This window comes from Microcebus murinus, chromosome 1, assembly GCF_040939455.1.
Source record: "Microcebus murinus isolate Inina chromosome 1, M.murinus_Inina_mat1.0, whole genome shotgun sequence".
Lineage (NCBI taxonomy): Eukaryota > Metazoa > Chordata > Mammalia > Primates > Cheirogaleidae > Microcebus > Microcebus murinus.
In genome coordinates this window covers 96686906-96709140 of record NC_134104.1, presented here as the reverse complement: position 1 = coordinate 96709140, position 22235 = coordinate 96686906, and the positions used below count along the sequence as shown (strand labels likewise).

General features: G+C 31.0%; 1 pseudogene; it reads left to right on the top strand.

The window, feature by feature from the left end:
• Positions 1–10754: 10754 nt before the first annotated feature.
• On the top strand, positions 10755–11463 carry LOC105881521 (meiotic nuclear division protein 1 homolog; annotated as a pseudogene).
• The last annotated feature ends 10772 nt before the right edge of the window (positions 11464–22235 follow it).

Below are 22235 nucleotides of genomic sequence, written 5' to 3'. Positions count from 1 at the left end.
GCGGGGGCAGGGGGAGGGGTGGCAGGCGCAATATATGTAACCCTAACGATATCTGTACCCCATAATATAATAAAATAAATGAAAAAAAGAGAAAAAATGTAGTTATATTGGTAACGTGTGTGTTTCAAAAGACATGACTTAAGGAACATGCCACTTAGATCAGAGGTTAGATAATAAAAATTGAAAGGTGCTGTGAGAAAAATGAAATAAAAGTATGCATTAAATATATAAAAAGATGGTTACATTTACTAATAAATACAGAAATGCATAGTAAAGGTACACTTTTTTGTCTTTAGAAAGTATTTAATTATATATAATGTTCATTTTTGAGAAGTCAAGCCACCTGGTGTACTATAGGTAGAATTATAAACTAACACAATTTTTATGGAGGCATGATGATATTGTGTGTAAGAATAAAATGTGTGGATTTTAAAATATTTATATCACTTCTAAATATTTATCTTTAGGCAATAATGAAATAAGTGATAATGTTTATAGTAAGATGATTGTTTTTTGTTATAAATTATATAACAGTAAAAGTAGAAAATTTATTAAAAAACATATTTGGACTAAAAATAGAATATTATATAAGACAAATACAAACAGCCTGACCCAAATTAGAAAAGATAGTCTTTGTTCAGTAATTGTCATAGATTTACTCCACTTATCTTTTCCATTTCTTTGTAACTCATGAGATGAGAGAGCTGAAGACATTATGAGCATCTCTATTCTGCTTCCCATCTAGGATAATGTTCTGATTATATGTTTTTAACTATCTTTTCTTACAAACCTCAGCAGTTTAACAACTCCTCTTGCCAATATTGCCCATTACTATAAGTCTAGTCATTTAGACTAGGATGAAATAAGGACATCATAATATTTCTGTGTAGGGTTTCATGGCTGGATGGAAAAACATTTAGAATTCTGAATGTATTTGAAATCAATATTGCTGTACACATTAAATATGCAAATTTGGAAGTTGTTTATGTATGCATAATTATGTACAGTATTAGCTTCAACTGATATTTGCCCTATGGACTTAATACATATTAAAATATTCTTGATTTTTTAGAGAAAATAAAAACCTAATCATAAAATGGTATAAAAGCAATCACTTAAAATTAAAATTTTTTTTAGGAATGTGGAAGATGTCTATGACATTAAACGATATTTTGAACTACCTTAAACTCTAATGCCATGTTCCTACTTTTGAGAAAGTATGGTCCAAAGAGATTTTACCAGGGGGCCAAGCAGAAAGTTTTGAACAAAACTACTAAGTGTGTAGTGATAGTATTAAAGCATAATGAGGAAAAATATATTCATCAAAGTATTTGTTTAAAAGAAAAATATAATAAATAACACCCTAAAGCTTAATAACAAAGGAAGAATTGCATATAGTCTCTTAATAGCATCTTGTTTAGACATTTTGAGGAATTATATTTTCCTAATCATTATTTTGCAAGTACTCAAATCTTAGGAAGAAACAAAAACAAATTAAATTGCCCAAATGAGGTTAGGTTTATGCCTGTTTAGAAAAATATATTTAAACTGAACACATTTCTTTCTTCCTTTCCTTCCCTCCCTCCCTCCCTCCCTCTCTCCTCCTTCACTCATACCGTTTTCACTTTCTTTCTGTTGTTTGATTCCTTTCTTCCTTCCTTCATAGATTTGAATATTTATTTGGTGTAACATAAATGTTCCATGCTTATGATATGGATAGATTTTGGAAACACCAATTAAAAAATAACTACAAAATTCTGTAGTAAATTTGCCACTTTGAGACAATCACATTTACCTAATATCACTTTGGTTTAAACATTTACTCACAGATACAGATATACACATTTATTCAACAAATATTTATTGAGAATGTTAATGATCTAAAATTCAAGGAAAGACAGAGCTGAAAATATAAAGCAATGCTGTACTTCAAAATTCTCCTAGTTTAATAGAAAACTAAATTTTCCAGACAGTAAGAAAAACTATAGTAAACAGTTCTCAAAAAGTAATTAGGCAACTGCTGCAGGTAAAAGACAAACCCTGACATCACACAATTGCAACTCTACCTAAACTACAAAAGAACTGTGGACAATTTCCTGTGCTCCTCCTGGTCTAACATTTCTTGGGCTTCTCTATACCAATTTAATACCATTTTTATAACAAAACACTATCACAGCAGTGTATCACATATTTCCCCAGAAACATCAAACTTTTAAAAAATAGAAAAAAAATATGTGTAGGTGGAAATCCATTATTGCTGAGGACATACTGTAATTTTCTGACACTGTAGGAACACTTTAAAAAAGAATTTCTTTTGAGGTGGCATTTTCCTTTGTTACTGGCCATAAAGCAATTAAAACTTTTAAGTGACTTTAATTATTAAAATAATAAAAAGGACCTATGTCAAAATTAGTCCCATGTATACTGACTAATCATTAATATGTAAGGTCATGGATTTGTTTAGCAGAAATGAAGATGAGATTCAGTGGTTGAAATCTCAATGCATAAAGAACCTTCTCTTTATGGTTGTCTGAATTTTTAGCTAGCCCTGTATTTACTGTTGTCTATATTATTATTATACAATGATTTTTGAAATAAATTATAAACTAAATTAGATACTTTAAAGTTTTAGAGAAAAATCCTTTACATTGAGAGGAAGACTAAGAGCAATTTTTGTTTCAGTGAAAGAAATAGTCATTTACTTGCTATAATTCACTACTTGGTCCTCTATTGTGTGATCTACCTGCCCATCTTTTGGAAAAATTTGGCAGCATAAAGTATGAGTTGCTATTAAGTTGCTTCCACATGCTTTAAACACACATTGTGAAATTAGATTTGGCTAAGATAGATCTCCCTACATTGTTCATGGATGTTGAATTGGCTAATCAAACAGATGGAGAGAATAACATCAGCCAGATACATAAGTTCTTTGTTCTTATACAAGTAGAAGTAAGCTCTTACTATCTTTCTTTGCTTAAATCTTTAAATACACTCTCCATATGCATTTGAACATTATAAGTGAAAGATTGCATGACACCAACAACAGGAAACTTCTATGATTCTTTTAATTATTTCATATATAAATTTAGCTCCTACTAGTACATGATATGTCCCACGATGCCCTCATCTTTATCTAACTTCAGCTTTTGCTTTTTTGTTATTACATACAATGTTTTAGAAGAGTCTCCATTGTTTAAGTTCTATAATTTCACAGAATATAGTACCCACAATGCCACAAATGATTCTTTCTGGAATCATTCTCCAAGTAAACACACAAAATAATAATTATTCTAGCAGGAAAAAACAGATTTACAGTAAAAAAATATTAATCCAAAAAGCTCTTTAGAAAAGGTATCACATTGCTTGTAAAGTTTTTGTTTTGTTTTAGTTTTATCTTCTTTCATTTTCTGTGGGAGAAAGAGTACAATTTTAATTCAATTTCAAAGTAACTGGCGGCATGACTCTTTGAGTTACCACATTACTGTGATTTGCAGCTGAAACAAATATGCGTGTGTGTGCGTGTGTGTGTGTGTGTTATGACCCAGTTGCATAATGATGCAGTGATATGAAAGGTAAGAGGAGAGATGGCTAGAATTGCTTTGCTCAATAAATGGTACTCAGATATAATACTTATTTTATTGTAAAAACATCCATGCCTTTCTTCTCCATCTCCACTCCTCTGGTACATTTACAAAAATCCATTTTATTTTAAAATAGTTTTACATTTATAGAAATATAGTGAAGATAGCACAGAGAGTTCTCTCATATCCCGTATCTTTTCCCTATATATTAACATTTTAAAATGGTAAGATATATTTTTCATTATTAATAAAATAATATTGATATATAACACAATATTGATTATAATAAACAATAATAAAACAATATTGATTATAATTAACTAAAGTCCATACTTTATTCAGGTTTTCTTAGTTTTTATTTTCTCTATTTTAAGACCTAATCAAAGATACCACATTACATTTAATCAGTATGGCATCTTAGGCTCCTTCTGGCTTTGATAATTTTTCAGATAGTCTTTCTTATTAAAAACTTTGCCTGTTTTGCAGAATACTGGTAGTGAATTTGTAGAATATTCTTAGAGTTTTCTGATATTTTTTAAAGATTAGACTGTACAGATGACTTTTTAAAGGAAAGCTACAGAAGTAATTTGAATTTTTTATCACATCATATCAAAGGTATGTATGATCAAAATGAATTTTTATTTCTGATATTAGGTTGATCACCTGGCTTAGGTGGTATTTTTTAGGTTCTGTACTGCACAATTGAACTTTTATTCATCCTTTGCATACTAAACTCTTTGGAAGGATATCACTTTGTGCAGCTGCCACTGAAGAGTAGGAAGTTCTGCTCCACATCCTTGTGGATGAAGTATCTACATATAAATTTATAATTCTTCTGCAGAGAAATTTTTTGTATTCTCTTATTTTATTATTTCAAATATTTGTTCATATTAATATGGCTGATAAAGATTTTGTTTCTCATTGGGAGCTTTTCAGTTGCCTTTTTTGTGCCTCTGATATACCTCCATCATTGAATTTTTTTAGGACTTTACTTTCCTGTGCTATCAGATGTTTCAGGTTCATTGCGTATATCTCCCTCCCAAACATGGAATCAGCCACTTCACCAAGGAGCCCTGATCTCTTTTATTGTATAACTCATATTAGAAACCAAGATATGGATGCTAAGTGTGCTCTTTGCTACTGTGGTTGCTTGTAGGTCTTTGGATGTGACAGAGAAGGAAAAAATACAAGTGTATATTATCCCATATATACACACATATCTATAAATATCCTTATATGTTATCATCTATATATTATGCTACTCATGCCTTCACACTGATGTCTCCAACTTTAATCCATAATCACATGGATCATTGTAGCCTATTCCCCTTGCTGGTCTGCAACTTCCCTCTTAGTAATGAGAAACCTGGCTCCCACCATCTACCACACATTTGCTTTATTATTGAATTCCAGTATATATGTACAGTGATGTCAGAATCTAACCTCTACTCTTGTGGTAAACAAACTTATCAAATACAGTACTCTGTGTGTGTGTGTGTGTGTGTGTGTGTGTGTGTGTGTGTGTGTGTGTTTGCCTTTAGTCTTACACACTCCACACATTTCCAAAGTAAAAAAAAAATGTCGGCACCATTTTTCCACCCTTTTCAGTGATACTGTTTCATGCATTTGTAAAGCAGTTGTATCTTTTGGTTACATTTTGCATCCCACCTTGGGATTATCTCACCTCCCAGAAACTTTTAAAAATGTATTAAGGTTCACTCCTTGTACATTGTTGAGTAAATACACTTACTCTCCCTCTCAATACATAGAATAAAATAGAGTTAATTCCACCCATATCACGAGCTACCCACTGGCTCCTCCTTCTATCTTCCTAACCCACATACTGGAGGGTATTAAGACTTTTATATCACTTTGCTTTTATCTCTCAATAGTGAACCTGCAAAATCTTCAAGTATGACTAAGTTTTCCATTTTGCACTTCTCCCCATAACTTCCCAACACCTTGTTGAGTTGATCTCAAATAAGAATGAAGAATAATGGCCAGCAAACATATAAAAAAAATGCTCAACATCTCTAATCATTAGAGAAATGCAAAGCAAAAGCACAATGAGATATCATCTAACCCCAGTGAGATTGGCTTCTATCAAAAAATCCCAAAACAACAAATGCTTGGGAGGATGTGGAGAGACAGGAACACTCTTACACTGCTGGTGGAACTGCAAATTAGTGCAACCTTTGTGGAAAAGAATCTGGAGATACCTCAAAGAGCTAAAAATAAAAATACCATTTGATCCAGCCATCCCATTACTGGGTATCTACCCCAAAGAGCATAAGACATTCTATAATAAAGATATCTGCACACGAATGTTTATGCCAGCACAATTCACTATTGCAAGGACTTGAAAACAACCCAAGTGCCCATCAATTCATGAGTGGATTATTAAAATTTGGTATATGTTTACAATGGAATATTACTCAATTCTAAGAAATGACAGCGAGCTAGCACCGCTTATATTATCCTGGATTGAGTTTAAGCCCATTATCCAAAGTGAGCTGACACAAGATTGGAAGAATGGGCTCCACATCTACTTGCCATCAAATTGGTACTGACTGATTAACACTATGGTGCTCAAATGGTGGCAGTGTTCACCAGCGATTTAGGAGTTGGGGTGGGTAGACCCACATCTGAGGGATGCGGTGAGCATTGTGGAGGGGAAGGGCATACCTCTAACCCTAGCTAGGGAGAGGCAAAGAGATAAAATGCAACCAAAATGTTTGTACTCTCATATTTTCTTGAAATAAAAAAAAAAAAGAATGACTCACTGTTTATAGTCATGTACCTCAACAATATATGGCATGTAGACAGTGATACCATAAGATTATAATGGAGCTGAAAATTCTTACCACCTAATGACATTGTAGCCATTCTATCATTCTATCATGATAGTACAACACACTACCCACGTGTTTGTGGTAATGCGGGTGTAAACAAACCTACTGCACTGCCAGTCATATAAAAGTATGGCATACACAATTATGTACAGTCCATAAAACTTGGTAATAATTAACAACTATGTTACCAGTTTATATATGCACTATTCTATACATTTTATGATTATTTTAGAATGTTCTCTTTCTACTTATTAACAAAATGTTAACTATAAAGCACCATTAGGCAAATCCTTCAGGAAGTATTGCATAAAAAGCATTATCCGTGTATATGATGACAGCTCCATGTGTGTTATTGCACTCAGGACTTTCCAGTGAGACAAGCTTTGGTAGTGGGCGACAATGTTATTTATGATCCTGACCCTGTGTAGGCCTAGGGTATTGTATGCGCTAGTGTCTTAGTTGTTAGCACAAAAGATTAAAAAGTTAAAAGTAGGAAATTTTAAAAACAGAGAAAAGGCTTAAAGAATATGGATATAAAGGAGAAAAATATTTTTGTTTAGTATAAAATATTTTGTACGGTACAATGTGTTTGCATTTTAGGCTAAGTGTTATTACAAAGGAATCAAAAAGTTTTAAAAATTAAAAGGTTTATAAAGTAAAAATTTACAATAAGCTAAGGTTAATTTATAAAGAAAAATATTTTCATAAATTCAGTGTAGCTTAAGTACGCAGTGGTTATAAAGTCTACAGTAGTGTACAGTAATGTACTAGGTCTTCACATTCATTCACAACTCACTCACTGACTCACCCAGAGCATCACAAGCTCCATTCATAGTAAATTAGGAATACCTATACATGTGTACCAATTTTTATCTTTTATGCTGTATTTTAATTGTACCTTTTCAATGTTTAGATATGTTTAGATTCATAAATACTTACCATTGGGTTACAGTTGCCTACAGGACTTGGTAAAGCAGTGTGCTATCCATGTTTGTAGCCAGGAAACAATGGGCTAGACCATGTAGTCCAGGCATGTGTAGTATGCTATATCATTTAGGTTTGTGTGAGTACATTCTACGATGTCTCACAACAAAGTTGTTGCCTAACGACACATTTCTCAGAATGTATCCATATTGTTAAGTGTTAGATGACTGTATATTTCAACAAGTATTCTTCAAATTGGTAAATGTTATAGAACAGTGAATATTATCACTTTAGAATTTTATATCTCAATGTTTCATTATGGACAGATTTCTGCATTTACATCTTGTGTGTATATATGGTTGTATGGTATGCTAATTTGTATATTAAATAATAGTACCAAATTATCTATCATTATATAAGGTAGGCACAATTATTTTTTAAAAATTCAAACAACTCTCACAACTCATTTTGTGCTTACAATATAACCATTTCAGAAAATAAGCTTTGAGTCTTTAAGATAGCTCTGTCCCATTAATTTAGTCTTTTATAAATATTGTTATTCCTTTAAATCATCAAATCAAATATTTTATAACAAATTATACATCACAAAAAACTCTTAATATCAAACACATTAAAATTGATCAATTTTGTTACCAGAAATATAAAATATATAAGATCAGCTTCATATTTTGAAAAATGTAGACAGAGGCTAATTAGGTGATTTACTTAAATGTCAGACAAAACTTTAGTGCCAAATAATAATCTGGATCACATTCATGTTAAATGCATGTTACTTTTCATTTTCTCAACAAAGGGAGAATGCTTTTTTTTGATAGAAAAACTGAAAAACCAGGAGGATAAAAACAATTCCAGATGGATGACTATGCTGACAACTGCACTAACAATCTGTCTCTTTAACTCAGACATTAGCTCTGCTCCCAAGGCTAAAAATATTAGTCATTCTTGAGCTAAAACTTGTTTTCCTAACACATTTGGTCTATATTCTTAAGATGCTGTTAGGCTTAGGCATAATCAACAATAATTCTTACCTTGACCTGCCTGTACCTTAATTCTTGCTCATGCTATCATCAATCTTCACCTAACTTGATTTCACTCTCCTAGAATTGTCAGAATCCTTACCGTATATGAATTGTAGCTGTAGTGTAGTTTAGAATTTACTTTTGCAGGATGAAAACTATTCAAAATATCTTAAATTTAGTATTTCTGAACCCAAGAATATAATTTTTGTAGAGATATTTACTGAAAAATAATTTTCAATTTGCAGAATCTCTGTGTTGTTCCTTATTTGATTCAGACACATGTATATATTTTATAATTATATTAATCTAAATTCATAATTGGTTTCAGATTTGTTATAGCATAATTTTATTTTCTATATCATTATTGCATGAAAATATTTTGATTATTAAGTCAATTTCATTTGGCATTTCCTGAATAAAATTTAAATCTTTGTTAAAATTTATTTTATGATGTGAGTTCTATATATGCTTCATTCAAATAATTCATCATCACTTACTTGACAATATGTTACCTCTATTATTTATTAATCTATTGTTTATTATCTAAATACTATCTATATTAAATCATTAACTCAAACATTATAACAAGTTTAATACTATAAAAGCTCATCTAACATTAAAGGGCTATTATTTATCTATTTATTGTCTTTTATGGTAGGTAGTAATTTGGATAGTGATTAGTGCAACTTTCTGGACACTTCATAATATTTACAGTATAGACACAGTCATTGGTGGCCATTTGGGGGTAGGCTCCTAGGAGTATTTGTAGCAAGTGATATGTAAAGATCATAATATGATGTGTCTGCACAGATTTATGCAAAGATCACCACTGTCTAATTTTAGAATGTATTCTTCACCCAAAAGGAAAATCTTGTATCCATTAGTAATCACTCATCATTCTGCCTACCCCTAGCTTACAAACACTACTAATTTATTTTCCTTCTCCCTGGATTTGCCTATTTTGAATATTTCATATAAGTGAAATGATACAATATGTGGCCTTTGTATCTGATTCTTTCACTTTTTTCAAAACTCTATCCATATGGTAATATATATCAATACTTCATTCCTTTTTAAAAAATTTATATAAATAATTAAATAATTTATAAAAGTAACTTTGTTGTATGTATATATTACATAGTGGTGAGGTAAGTCTTTAGTGTGTCCATCACCGAAATAATGTACTTTGTGCCCATTAAGAAATTTCTCATTATTCACCTGTATCCCATTCCTTGATCCTCCCATGTCTCCATTGTCTATCATTCCATACTCTATGTCCATATGTACATATTAAGCTCCCACTTGTAAATGAGAACATATGATATTTGTCTTTCTGTGTCTGACTTATTTAATTTGACATAATAATCTCTAGGTCTATCCATGTTGCTGCAAAAATATGATTTCATCCTGTTTTATGAATGGCCAAATAGTATTCCATTGTGTATATATACTACATTTCTTTATCCAGTTATCTGTTGATGGACATTTAGATTGATTCCATATCCTTGCTATGTGGATAGTGCCACAATAGACATGTAAGTACAGGTATCTTTTTGGTACACTGATTTCTTTCCCTTTGGGTAGAAATAGTGGGATTCCTGGATCAAATCGTAGTTCTACATTTAGTTCTTTGAGAAATCTCCATATTGTTTTCCATAGAGGTATACTAATTTACTTTCACACTGGCAGTGTATAAGCATTCCATTTTCTCCACATCCTCACAGACAACTGTTACTTTTTGTCTTTTTTTTTTTGTATTTTTAATAATAGCCATTTTGGCTGGTATAAGATGAGACCTCATTGTGGTTTTAATCTTAATTTCTGTGGTGATTAGTAATGTTGAACATTTTCTTCATATTCTTGCCCATTGGTATGTCTTCTTTTGAAAAATGTTCATGTCCCTTGCCTACTTTTTAATGTGATAATTATTATTGTTGTTGTTGATAATATTTCATTACTTTGTATGACTGAATAACATTCCATTATATGAATGTATCACATTGTGTTCATCCATTCATCAATTAGGAGACACCTGGGTTTTTTCACTTTTTGAATCTTATGAAAAATGCTGCTTTGAATATTCATGTACAAATATTTGTATGTGTATAGGCTTTCAATTCTCTTGCATGAGTATTTGAGAGTAGAATTACTGAGTCATTGGTAAGTCTGTGTTTAATTATTTGAGGAACTGCCAAACTGTTTTCTATTTGGCTTTCATTTGCATTTCCTTAAAGACTAATGATATTGAATACATTTTCATGTGCTTATTGCACAGGTGCGTATCATCTTTAGAGAAATGGCTATTCAATTAATTTGACCGTTTATTGCCCGCCACCAGAAACCCCTGCACCCGACCCATGTCAAAGAAAAAAGGACTGAGTGCAGAAGAAAAGAGAGCCCACATGATGGAAATATTTTTTGAGACAAAAGATGTATTTCAATTAAAATACATAGAGAAGATTGCTCCCAAAGAGAAGAAGGTATTATTGCTATGTCAGTAAAAGAAGTCCTTCAAAGTTAAGTTGGTGATGGTATGGTTGACTGTGTGAGGATTGGAACTTCTAATTATTATTGGGCTTTTCCAAGTAAAGCTTTTCATGAATGGAAATGTAATTTGGAGGTTCTGGAATCTCAGTTGTCTGAGGGAAGCCAAAAGCATGAAAATCTACGGAAAAGCACTAAAACTGGTCGACATCAGACGGAAGAGCGAACTATGCTAGCAAAAGAACTCTCTTCACTTCGGGACCAATGGGAACAGCCAAAGGCAGAAGTCGAAAAATACAAAAACTGTGACCCACAAGTTGTAGAAGAAATACGTCAAGCAAATACAGTAGCCAAAGAAGCTGCTAATAGCTGGACTGGCCTGATCGTCTGGAAGCCATTACTCTCTGTGGGAAAGGAAGAAGGGTCTGGAGAAAACGTGTTCTCTTTGGGAGCAGGAGCAACTCTAATTCCTGAAATAATATATTTGTAATAAAACCTTGGGCCAAAAGAAAATGTGGACTTGAAGAAAATAAAATTGATACAAATTTTGGAATTCCAGAAGACTTTGACTACATAGACTAAAATGTTTGATGGTGATGAAGGATGGATCTATGAGCTTGTGAATATGTAAATTTATAAATAATATACAACTAAATGTACTGAATTGTCATTTACCTGTAACTGTTTTTCATTTTGTTAATGTTAAATAAAGTATAAAATACTAAAAAAAAACTAATTTGACCATTTATTATTTGGGTTATAATTTAATTATTAAGTTGTAATCATTGATTTCTTACATTCTGTGGATTTTATTTCATTTTCTTGAGAGTCTCTGTTGAAGAACAAATATTTTTAATTTTGTTTTTAATTTTAAGTTCAATTTATCTATTTTATTCTTTTGTCATTTGTTTTATGCTTCATGTCCAAGAAACTATTTAATCAAAAGTCATAAATATTCATGCCTATGTTATCTTCTGCGGGTTTTATAGTTTTAAATTTCACATTTATAGGGCTTCAATCCATTTCTTTCACATCAAATTTTTTCTTTTATCTTTAAGACTCCGTACCTGTGACTCCATATTTATATTTATTGTCAAAGTTAATACATTATGGTACATTTCAAACAATAAATTTAGCCAAATACACATTTTCTTCTGTAACTATAAATAATTCTCCAGTAGTTTATCTTTAGTTTGAGAAATAGCATATACCATTTACATTTGTGTGTGTATATATATGTATATAAAACTGATTTATCAAATAATATACTAGTGTTACATTACTATTCTAACCCAAAGATGTGTTTTATAACTGTAAAGTCAAAAATGTTCTTTTTTTTTAAGCTTCAAGTATTATTAAAGACTATGTCAACTTTTACTTTGCTTTCTTACTGGAATATGACTACTTGAATGTGCATAATACATGACATAAAGATAATAATACCTACTTGCAGTGATATTGAGTGAGTTTAATTTGGTAATGCATTTAAAATTTCTACGAAAGAGTATGGGAGTTCATAGGCAACTGATAAATGACAAATCCCCCTTTTTACCTTTTCATAAATCTCTATCAAGTGTCATGTTTTTAATTGTATTAATGTTGCTTTTGTGAGTATAAAATTCAAATACTACATTTTCTTATAAAGTTTTGTTTCTAATGTTATGTTTTGTAACTACCTATATAATACCATGATTTTTGTTATGATTAGAAAACTTGTTCTGAATATTGACACAAATAAGTTTATTTATCTTCTAAATAGGTGATAGAGGAAAACAATAATCTCTTTGCTTGTAGAAGCATGACACACTCTTATGAAGGTTGATTGAAGCATTTGATTTAAGAAAATTACTTTCCCACATTAAGAAGGGTGTTTATATAACTACTTGACTATTAACTACCAGGCATGGTGATTTCTTCACTCTAACAGCTGTTCACATTTAACATTTGCATAACAGTATGAATAGTTTCACTTATTATTGGTCTAGACTTTTATCCCTATTTTATGTGGACACACTTTTAATCAAAATAATCACTTCATGAGTTTTCTGTTAAGTCTAATTCACTTTCCTTTTGTAGTTATATGGTAATGAGGACATAAACTTTTCCCTATGAGGTAAGTCTGTTGAATATTCTAAAATCATATCAAGTGTTATTTCCTTGAATACAAAGTGAAGACTATTTGATTCAAAATCTAATAAATATTCAGTATAGTACACAAAAGTTTGTGTTTTTTAGTATGTATAAGATGTCCATATTTCTAATAGTCTGTTGAACATGTAATCTCCTTTGAAATGGCAACTAATTTATCTGTTTGCTCCAAAGAATTATGCAACATTTCTATTTTGATAATTTTCCTTTTGCTATACATCTATAAGTTGCAATGGTAAACAATTTATCATACTTCTTCACTCATATGACTTAGTTCAAATATTCTGTGAATACACATATGTACATATAGATAATTATATACATGCACACATACGCTCACACATACATAGGCCTTTACACCTATTAGGGATACTGATTTGAGCTATGTAAGAAAAAGTAAGAAAAAATGTGATTTCTATCTCCTGTAATGTGGTATAGTAAATGCTCAAATCAAACCTTCCAATCAAGAATAACAGACTTAAACCTAAGGCATGAAACCATAAGAATTCTATAAGAAAATGTTGGAAAAACTATTATAGACATTGGCCTAGGCAAAGAATTTATGAAGAACACTGCAAAAGCAATCATAGCATCAAGAAAAATAAATAAATGGGACACGATCAAATTAAAAAGCTTCAGCATATCCAAAGAAACAATTACTAGAGTGAATAGACAACCTACAGAATGGGAGAAAATATTCACATGCTATACATCCAATAAAGGGCTGATAACTAGAATCTATATAGAACTCAGGAAAATCAGCAAGAAAACATCAAACAACCACATTAAAAAGTTGTAACCTTAACAGTATTTGTACCCCCATAAGATGATGGAAAAAAAAAAAAAGAAATCTAAAAAAAAAAAGTGGGTAAAAGACATGAACAGAAACTTTTCAAAAGAAGACAGACTAATGGCCAAACAAACATTCGAAAAATTGCTCAACATCTCTAATCATCAGGGAAATGCAAATCAAAAGCACAATGAGATATCACTAAATTGTATCTCAGGGAGAATGGCTTTTATCAGAAAGTCCCCAAACAATAAATATTGGTGTGGATATGAAGAGATGGGAACATTCATACACTGCTGGTGGGACTGCAAACTATTAATAATACAACCTCTATGGAAAGTAGTATGAAGACACCTTAAAGGACTAAAAGTAGAACTACCATTTGATCCAGCAATCCCACTACTGGATATCTACTCAAAAGAAAAAAAAAAGACATTCTATAAAAAAGACATTTGACTAGAATGTTTATAGTAGCACAATTCACAATTGAAAAGATGTGGAAACAACCCAAGTGTCCATCAATACATAAATGGATTAACAAAATGTGGCCTATGTATACCATGGAGTACTATTCAGCCATAAAAAAGTGATGAACTACCTACTGTATTATTCTGGATGAAGCTGGAGCCCATTGTCCTAAGTGAAGTATCACAGGAATGTGAAAACAAACACCACATGTAGCCACCATTAAATTGGTACTAAATTGATCAACACTAATGCAAACATATGGGAAGTAACATTCATAGGGTTCCAGGCAGGTGGGAGGGGGGAGGAAGGAATGGATAAATCCACACCTAACAGATGTGATGTGTTGACTGGGGGATGAGCATGCTTGTCAGGAGGTGCAAAGGCAATATATATAAGCCAAAGTATTTATACTCCCATAATACTTTGAAAAAAAAAAGATTAATATGGTCACTACATGTTTTATGTCTTTAATCACAGATTTACAAAACAAACAAACAAACAAGCAAAAAATGCCAAAATGAGAACAAAGTGGAAGGTCTGAGTATTTAGGAAATGCAAAAAGCATATTTCAATCTAACCATGTTGATGAATCTTCGTAATATTGAAGTAATGGATTTCTGGTAGCTACATGATAAAGTCTGGGACAGGGGTGGGTCAACCTGTGGCCTTATCACTACGTGTGGACTTCAATGTCCTTAAGTGTGGCCTTTGGACTTAATCCAAATCTTAAAGAAAAAATACTTTTGTTTTTATTAAGACACTTTTGTTCATCTTTTATTTTTTATTTTATCTTTAAAATGAAAGTGTTTAACAAAGAATAAAATAAGGTCAATGAAATAATCCTCCCAGATTTACATGCACAAATAGAGGATTAGCAAGCCATAAGAGCTAAATTGATGGCTGCTACATTCATGAGTTAGTTTTAACTTCCTGGCCGGGCTGGCATAATTAATGCATGAGGCTGGTTGGCAAGAGTTTATGGGAGTTGAGAAGATCAATGTGTTATCAATTTTTGACAACAGTGCACTGTGTTGCTGTTTGAAGTGGAATTTGAGAATAGTTGCACAGCTTAACAATATTTCTTAATGCTATCTACTTAACAACCCAACACTTCAAAGAAAACCAAGAGAACACTAAAGGAAGGAAACATTGTTTAATAAGGATTGGGGATTACAATATTGTCTTGTTTATGCTAAAGATAAGGTGATTTGATTGCCCTGTGATACTGCAATATCAACATTGCTCATCAGCATTATAACACTCATAAGGACCACAGATATTTTAAATTAGAGGGAGATGCACAAAAGTTTATATTGCAGATACTAAAGGATTAAAAGCAAAAGGAAAGACAATTCTTTCAAGCAGCAATAAGACCTGAAAATCATGCCACTGAAGCAACTTATAAAGTAACATATATATTCAAGAAAAAGAGAAGCCATTCAGTGATGTGGAAATTGTGAAAGAATGCATTGTTGAAGGTGTATGATGCTTAGACACTTATAATGTTTCAAAGTATAAACAACTGCCTTTTTCAAGGAGAACCATAACTGATTGGCAGCATGAATTAGCCTTCAAATTAACAGAACAACTTCATGCAATACTTCAAAAGGAAAATATATATTATTCAATTGCTTTGGAAGAATCAGCTGATAGTATTGACTCAGTGCAGGTTTTATACTTCTTTCTGGTCATAACAGAAAGTTTTCTTTGTTATGAATAGTTACTCACTTTGGGTACTCTTGGGAACAGAACACAGGAATAGATATCTACAACACTTTTAAGACAAACATCATGAAGTTGGACTGAATTCGGTAAATTTAGTGAGTATTTGTACAGATTGTGCTCCTTTAATGACAGGAAAACACGAAGGGTTTATTGCACAGATAAAAAAATGTATTAACCGATCCAGATTATCTCATTTCTTTTCATTGTAGCTTGCTTGCATCAGCAAAATCTCTGTGCTAAAACTATTTTAAGTGACGCTTTGCAACAAGTTATAAGTATTATTAACTATATTTGTGCAAATGCAACATGGAATCATCAGTTTTGTAACATGCTAAAGTTGAACAATGAGGTATGCAGTATGGATTTGAAGTATCATTCTAAAATGTATTGACTATTGAAGGAACAGGTGTCAGTCAAAATTTTATCTCTGTAAGAACAGATAGTTAAATTTTATGAAGAACAGTATCAGCAATGTGAATTATTGAAAGAAGATTTCCATGGGAATGCAGCATTTCTGTGTGATATCATGTCGAATCAAAATGACTTGAATATTTCTTTGCAAGGTAAAACTAAGTCTATATAAGATATGTGGGAAAAAATCCAAGCAGTTTGAAAAAAGCTGTCTTTTTTCAAATCACTTCTTCAAAGGGAAATTTCAGATGAACATTTTTACCAGTTAACAAAGGTCATTGATGAGCAGGATGATATATGCTAATCATCTGAAGAATACACAGCTGTTATAGACCTATTAATTAGAGAATACAATGAAAGGTTCAGTGACCTTGAGAATCATGGCATCACACATTAGCATTTCAGCTTCACCTAGTTGATATCACCAAAGCACTTAAAGAACTATAGATAGAATTGATTAAGCTCTCCGTAGATGACATTTTAAAGTCATTGTTTGATGCTAAGAAAGATCCAATTGAAATAAGAAAAAATGCAGCAGAATTGTCATGCTTTTGGCAACATGCTCGAAAATGCTTTCTTGCTTTTCAACCACGTATTGTAGTGAATCTATGTTCTCCTACCTAACCGATCAAGATGCCCTTAATTTCACAAACGGCTAATACCCAGCTAGAAGATCAGCTGAAACTGCTGATCTCCACACTGCAACCAAATATTAGAATGCTTTCCATCAAAAAGCAGACACTGCAAAGTCATTAAAAGGTTTGTTATCTTTAAAATTAACAAATAGTTTTCATTTTTTGAAATTATTAAGTACATAGTAGTTAGATTTTTACAAAATCATGCACACTTCACAGTATATCTAATTGACGTTTCTTGAATGTGACCTTATTTGATTATAGCTAAATTAATACAGCCTTCCGACATGAAAAGGTTTCCTATCCCTGTATCTAGCCCAAGTTAAAAGGGTGACAGTGCTTCTCAAAATAAAGCAGGGACCCAGAAAAGTTATGCCTTAAATGCATTCACATGGTTCCTCTCAGATTCATACCATCTTAGTGCAGGTGGATTGCACTATGTAGGAATTAAGGCAGATAATTTTAATTTCACATGATCCAGATTAGTTTATGTTTTGATTTGTCTGGCAGAAACTACGGAAAACATTTTTGGAGTGATAAAATTCCAAGTCAGCTCTAAATATTTTCATGAATTCATAATTCAATTAAATATCACAAAAGCAAAAAGAAAGAAGCATCATGAGGCTGAGCAGAATAAGAAGCAAAAATACTTCCAATATTGAAATTATGAGACATGGAAAGATTTTATTTATTATAAGAAAGAAAGGAATTGTATAGATGAGAAAAAAATAACTCTATAAAAATAATTTATAAGTTTTGAAAATTTAGAAATTTAGAACTTAAAAATGATAACTAAACATAAAAATTTGATAATGAGTTAAACCTTATATTAGATCAAGCTGAAGATCTACCTAGCCAGTTATGTAATAGATATGGAACAATAAACCGGAATGAGGTTCAGAGAAAAATAGGAAATGTGAAAGATTATGGTGTTTAGCAAGCAGAATAAAAAGATGTAACATTCAATTTATTAATCTTTTAAAGAGTTACTATGGAGAATTATGCAAGAGAAAATTGTCAAAGTAATAATGACTGAGAATTTTGAAAAATTCTGTTTTTAACACATCAAAAATATCAAGATAAATCTGTAACTAGACATATATTAATAATGGTGAAAATAAAGAAAACAAAAACCAAAGAGAACCCCTTAAAAACAAACACCAAAGAAAATACAATTTACAAAACAATTCAAATAAGATTGATGGTTGATTTATCATCAACAACAAAGAGTGCTAGAAGAATCCTGTATGTTTTCCATAGTTTGGCCTCCTAAATTTCAGATTTTTATGTTTTGTGAGAAATTTTTTTAAGAATCTTGATAGTTCCAGTAAACACAGGGTACTTTTCATTCATATTAATCCTTCTTCTCATAACAATTATAAACACTGAACGAATTATACAAAACAACTATTTGCAAAGAACCAAATACTTATTTGTTTTTTATTTAATTCTGTCAATAAACTTAAAAACTTTTGTAACACCACATAGATATGGCATAGATAGTAATGTTTGACACACTGCTTATGATAAAAATTACAATAAAGTTATTATTGCCTGTTCTTTAACAACAAAAATAATTATTATTCTTTAACAACAGAAATGATGACACATTCTCAAAAACTGAGGTGGTGAATAAAAGCCAGTGTTTACTAAATTGTAGATTCCATCTTGTTTGTGGAAATACCTATATACCAGATATTGTAGTGTAGGACTTTATAGACAAGGGCTTTCAAGTATCTTTATGTAATATTGTCCAATTACCTCCTATAGGGATAACACGAACTTTTTCTTTTATGAGTTCAATACCAGCAATTTCACCACTGGAGAGATACTAGATAACATGGGAAGGCATTAGATGACATAACCAGGAAGATTTTATTGAATAACAATAGAAGCAACACTATCCAATAATGTCCTGTCATAACTTAGGTTTACCAAAGTGTTTCTATAAATTTATTAATAGTTCCATAGTCTCATCTTCTAAACTCCCAATGACTGTCCCTAACTGCCATCCAGAAGCAAAAGTGAATTTTCCCTAAAGAAGTCTCAAATTATCTCTATAATTTTTCAAATAATATATCCAGTATTTAATAAAAAATGGCTTAGGATAACAGGAAACAGGACCAAATTTCAAAAACGGAGAGGGAGAAAGTGAGAGAGGGAGAAGAAAAGTAGTCTCATAAGAATTCTAAATATTAATATTATTGAGAAGTTGGAGACAACAGAAAATTTTAAGAGAAGAATGCATTTAAAAAAATCAAATAGCAATGTTAGAACTGAGAAATGCAATAACTAGTAAGATGCAAAAACTAATAATTTAAGAACTTTAAACAAATATTTAACAGGTTAGACATAGAGGAGAAGATTATTAAGCTAAAAATAGGCCATTAAAATTATTGTAACTAAAAGACAGAAGGAGAGAAACTGAGGAAGAGAGCAGGAGTTACATGTGGGATACTATAAATTGTATAACATATTTTATTTGCAGATCTAGAAGGAAGGAAGATAAAAAATGATGCAAAAGACATATATGAAAAGATAATAGATACATTTTGGAAAATGAATTCAAACATCAATTCACTGATTCAAGAAGCAAATCCAACAGAATAAATGTATAGAAAGCTATAATTAAAATATGAGATAAATATAAAGAGAGCAAATAAATTGGAAAGGCAAGACCAAAGAGAAGGAAAATCAAATATCTAAGTAAAAGTATCATTCAAACCTGAAGACATAATAAAGACATTTTAGGACCAAAAAAACCTGACAAAATTTGTCACCTGAATACCTACACCAAAGAAAATACAAAAGAAAGATTTTAGGCAGAAGGATTATGCTGCCAAATCGAAGCAAAAAAAGATGCAGAGAGCAATGAAAATATAAATAAATCAGTAAATATGTAGACAATTGTAAATGAAAGTTAATTATATAAAATAATAATAATTATATCATGTGGAATTTAAAATTTATAGAATTAGAATACATGACAAACTATAACCCCAAAATCATTATGGTTGAAAAGTAAATTTACAGAATCCTAACATTGTAAAGGATATCATGCAAGTATTAATTTACACTATGCTTTAATCAAGTGTACATTGTATAATCCATAGTTGAATTAATAAAGGAAGAGTAAAATGATAGATAGCCAACAAGTTAGTAGAGAGGGGTAATGAAACAATAAAATATAGTAGACTAAATGAAAAGAAAGCAAGAAAGTGAAGCAAAAATGAACAAAGAACATGTAGGAGCAACAGAAAACAAATTGTAATCTAGTAATTTAAAAACATACATTTCAGTAGTTTAATTAAATTTAAATGATATAAACACTCCAGTTACAAAGCGAACTTTGTCTGACTTATAAATATAGCAAAATGTAACTTTATACTGGTTAAAACAAACAACTTAAATATAAAGAAAAAAATTAAAACTAAAGAGATGGAAAAGATATGCCACATTCACATACAAATACAGTCTGGTAGAGCTACACTTACTATCATGCAATCATTATTAAATAAAGAGAGGTAGATTTTAAAGTGATAAAAAGCTAATTCACAGGAAGTTATAAAACTATTACTTAATGTAAATCTAAAAACAAGCCTCAAAGATATAAAGCAACCTCCCCCAAAACATAAAACCACAGTTATAGTCATAGATTTTAAAATATCTCTTTTAATAACTTATGGAAACATGGAATAAAACATCAGTAAGATTACAGAAGATTTAAACAACATATTTAATTCCACTGTAATTCATTGAAAATGGGTAATTGGGAAAACATCTAAAAGTTTAGAAAGTAAGCAATATAAATCTAAATAACTTATGGATCAAAAAGATAAATCACAACTGAAATAAGTAATCTGAATGGCAAAGATTATATAATAATATGTGCTGATGCATACATACTCAGAGTTAAATGTAGACCTTTAAATGTATATACTTGAAGATTTTTTAAAAAATGAAAATTATTAATCTACATACTCTGTTTAGACGTCTAGGAAAGAATAACAAATTAAAAACAAAGAAAATAGTAGCAAAAAAATATGTCTAGAGGAGAAATGAATGAAATAGAATAGAAGGATAATAAATAGAAAAAAAGAAAGCCAAGTTTGGGTCTTTGAAAACACAACTACATTTGATAAAGATGTGCCAAAGTTTACTGAAAAAAATAAAAGAGACAGAGAGAAAGAGAGAGAGAGAGACAGACAGACAGACAGACAACAGAGAATACCCACATTTTCATTGTTATTAATTTAAAAAATGGATATTACTACCAGTCCTACTGAAAATAAACAGAGATGGAAGAGGATATTATCAATTACTTTTTGCCAAAGAAATTGAAAATGTAGGTGAAATAAATGCCCAGATACATTTCTAGATGGATAAAGGATAAAAACTAATTCAACATTTATTTATAATACAAACTCTAGATTAAGAGTCAGCAAATTCTTTTTTGAAGAACAAGATATTTAAATGTTTTAAGATTGTAGGTCATAGTTTCAACAGCTACTCAACTTTGTCATTGTAGCATAAAATGGCTCAAACAATATGCAAATATTCATTACTATGTTCTAATACAATTTTATAAAAACAAGAATAGTTTGCTGACCCTGCTCTAAATAATTGTAAATTGTATGACATTTTTAATCAGATTAATTGCATCAATAAAAATTACAGCAAACATTATATTTAACCATTAATTATTGAAAGCTTTTCTCCTTCTGTATGACCTTTACAGGAGCCCTTATACATGTGCTGTCCAATTACAGTAGCTACTTGACACATATGATAATATCTATTTAAATCTAAATTAATTAAAACAAAGGGGAAATATAAAGAACAAAACTATCAACTTTGCTACCAATTAAAGCTAAATTGGAGGATGTAGCTGAGTATAAAAACCAAATAGGCCTGAGTTACAGACTTAGAGAGATGTACCCAGCTCAGCTCATACAGAGCCAGATCAGAAGCTCTACAAACATTATAGCACACAGGAGCATAAGAAAAATTTGGTCCTTATAGGGTGGTAGGTGCCTAAGAAGCCTAAATCTGAGTTAAGTACACCTATTATTTAATGCATCTACCAAGAAGAGAAGTCATTATATCTCCCTAAAACTGAGTGAGTTAAAACGATGGCTAATGCCCAAACTTAATGCTGCCGATCTTTGTTTTACAGA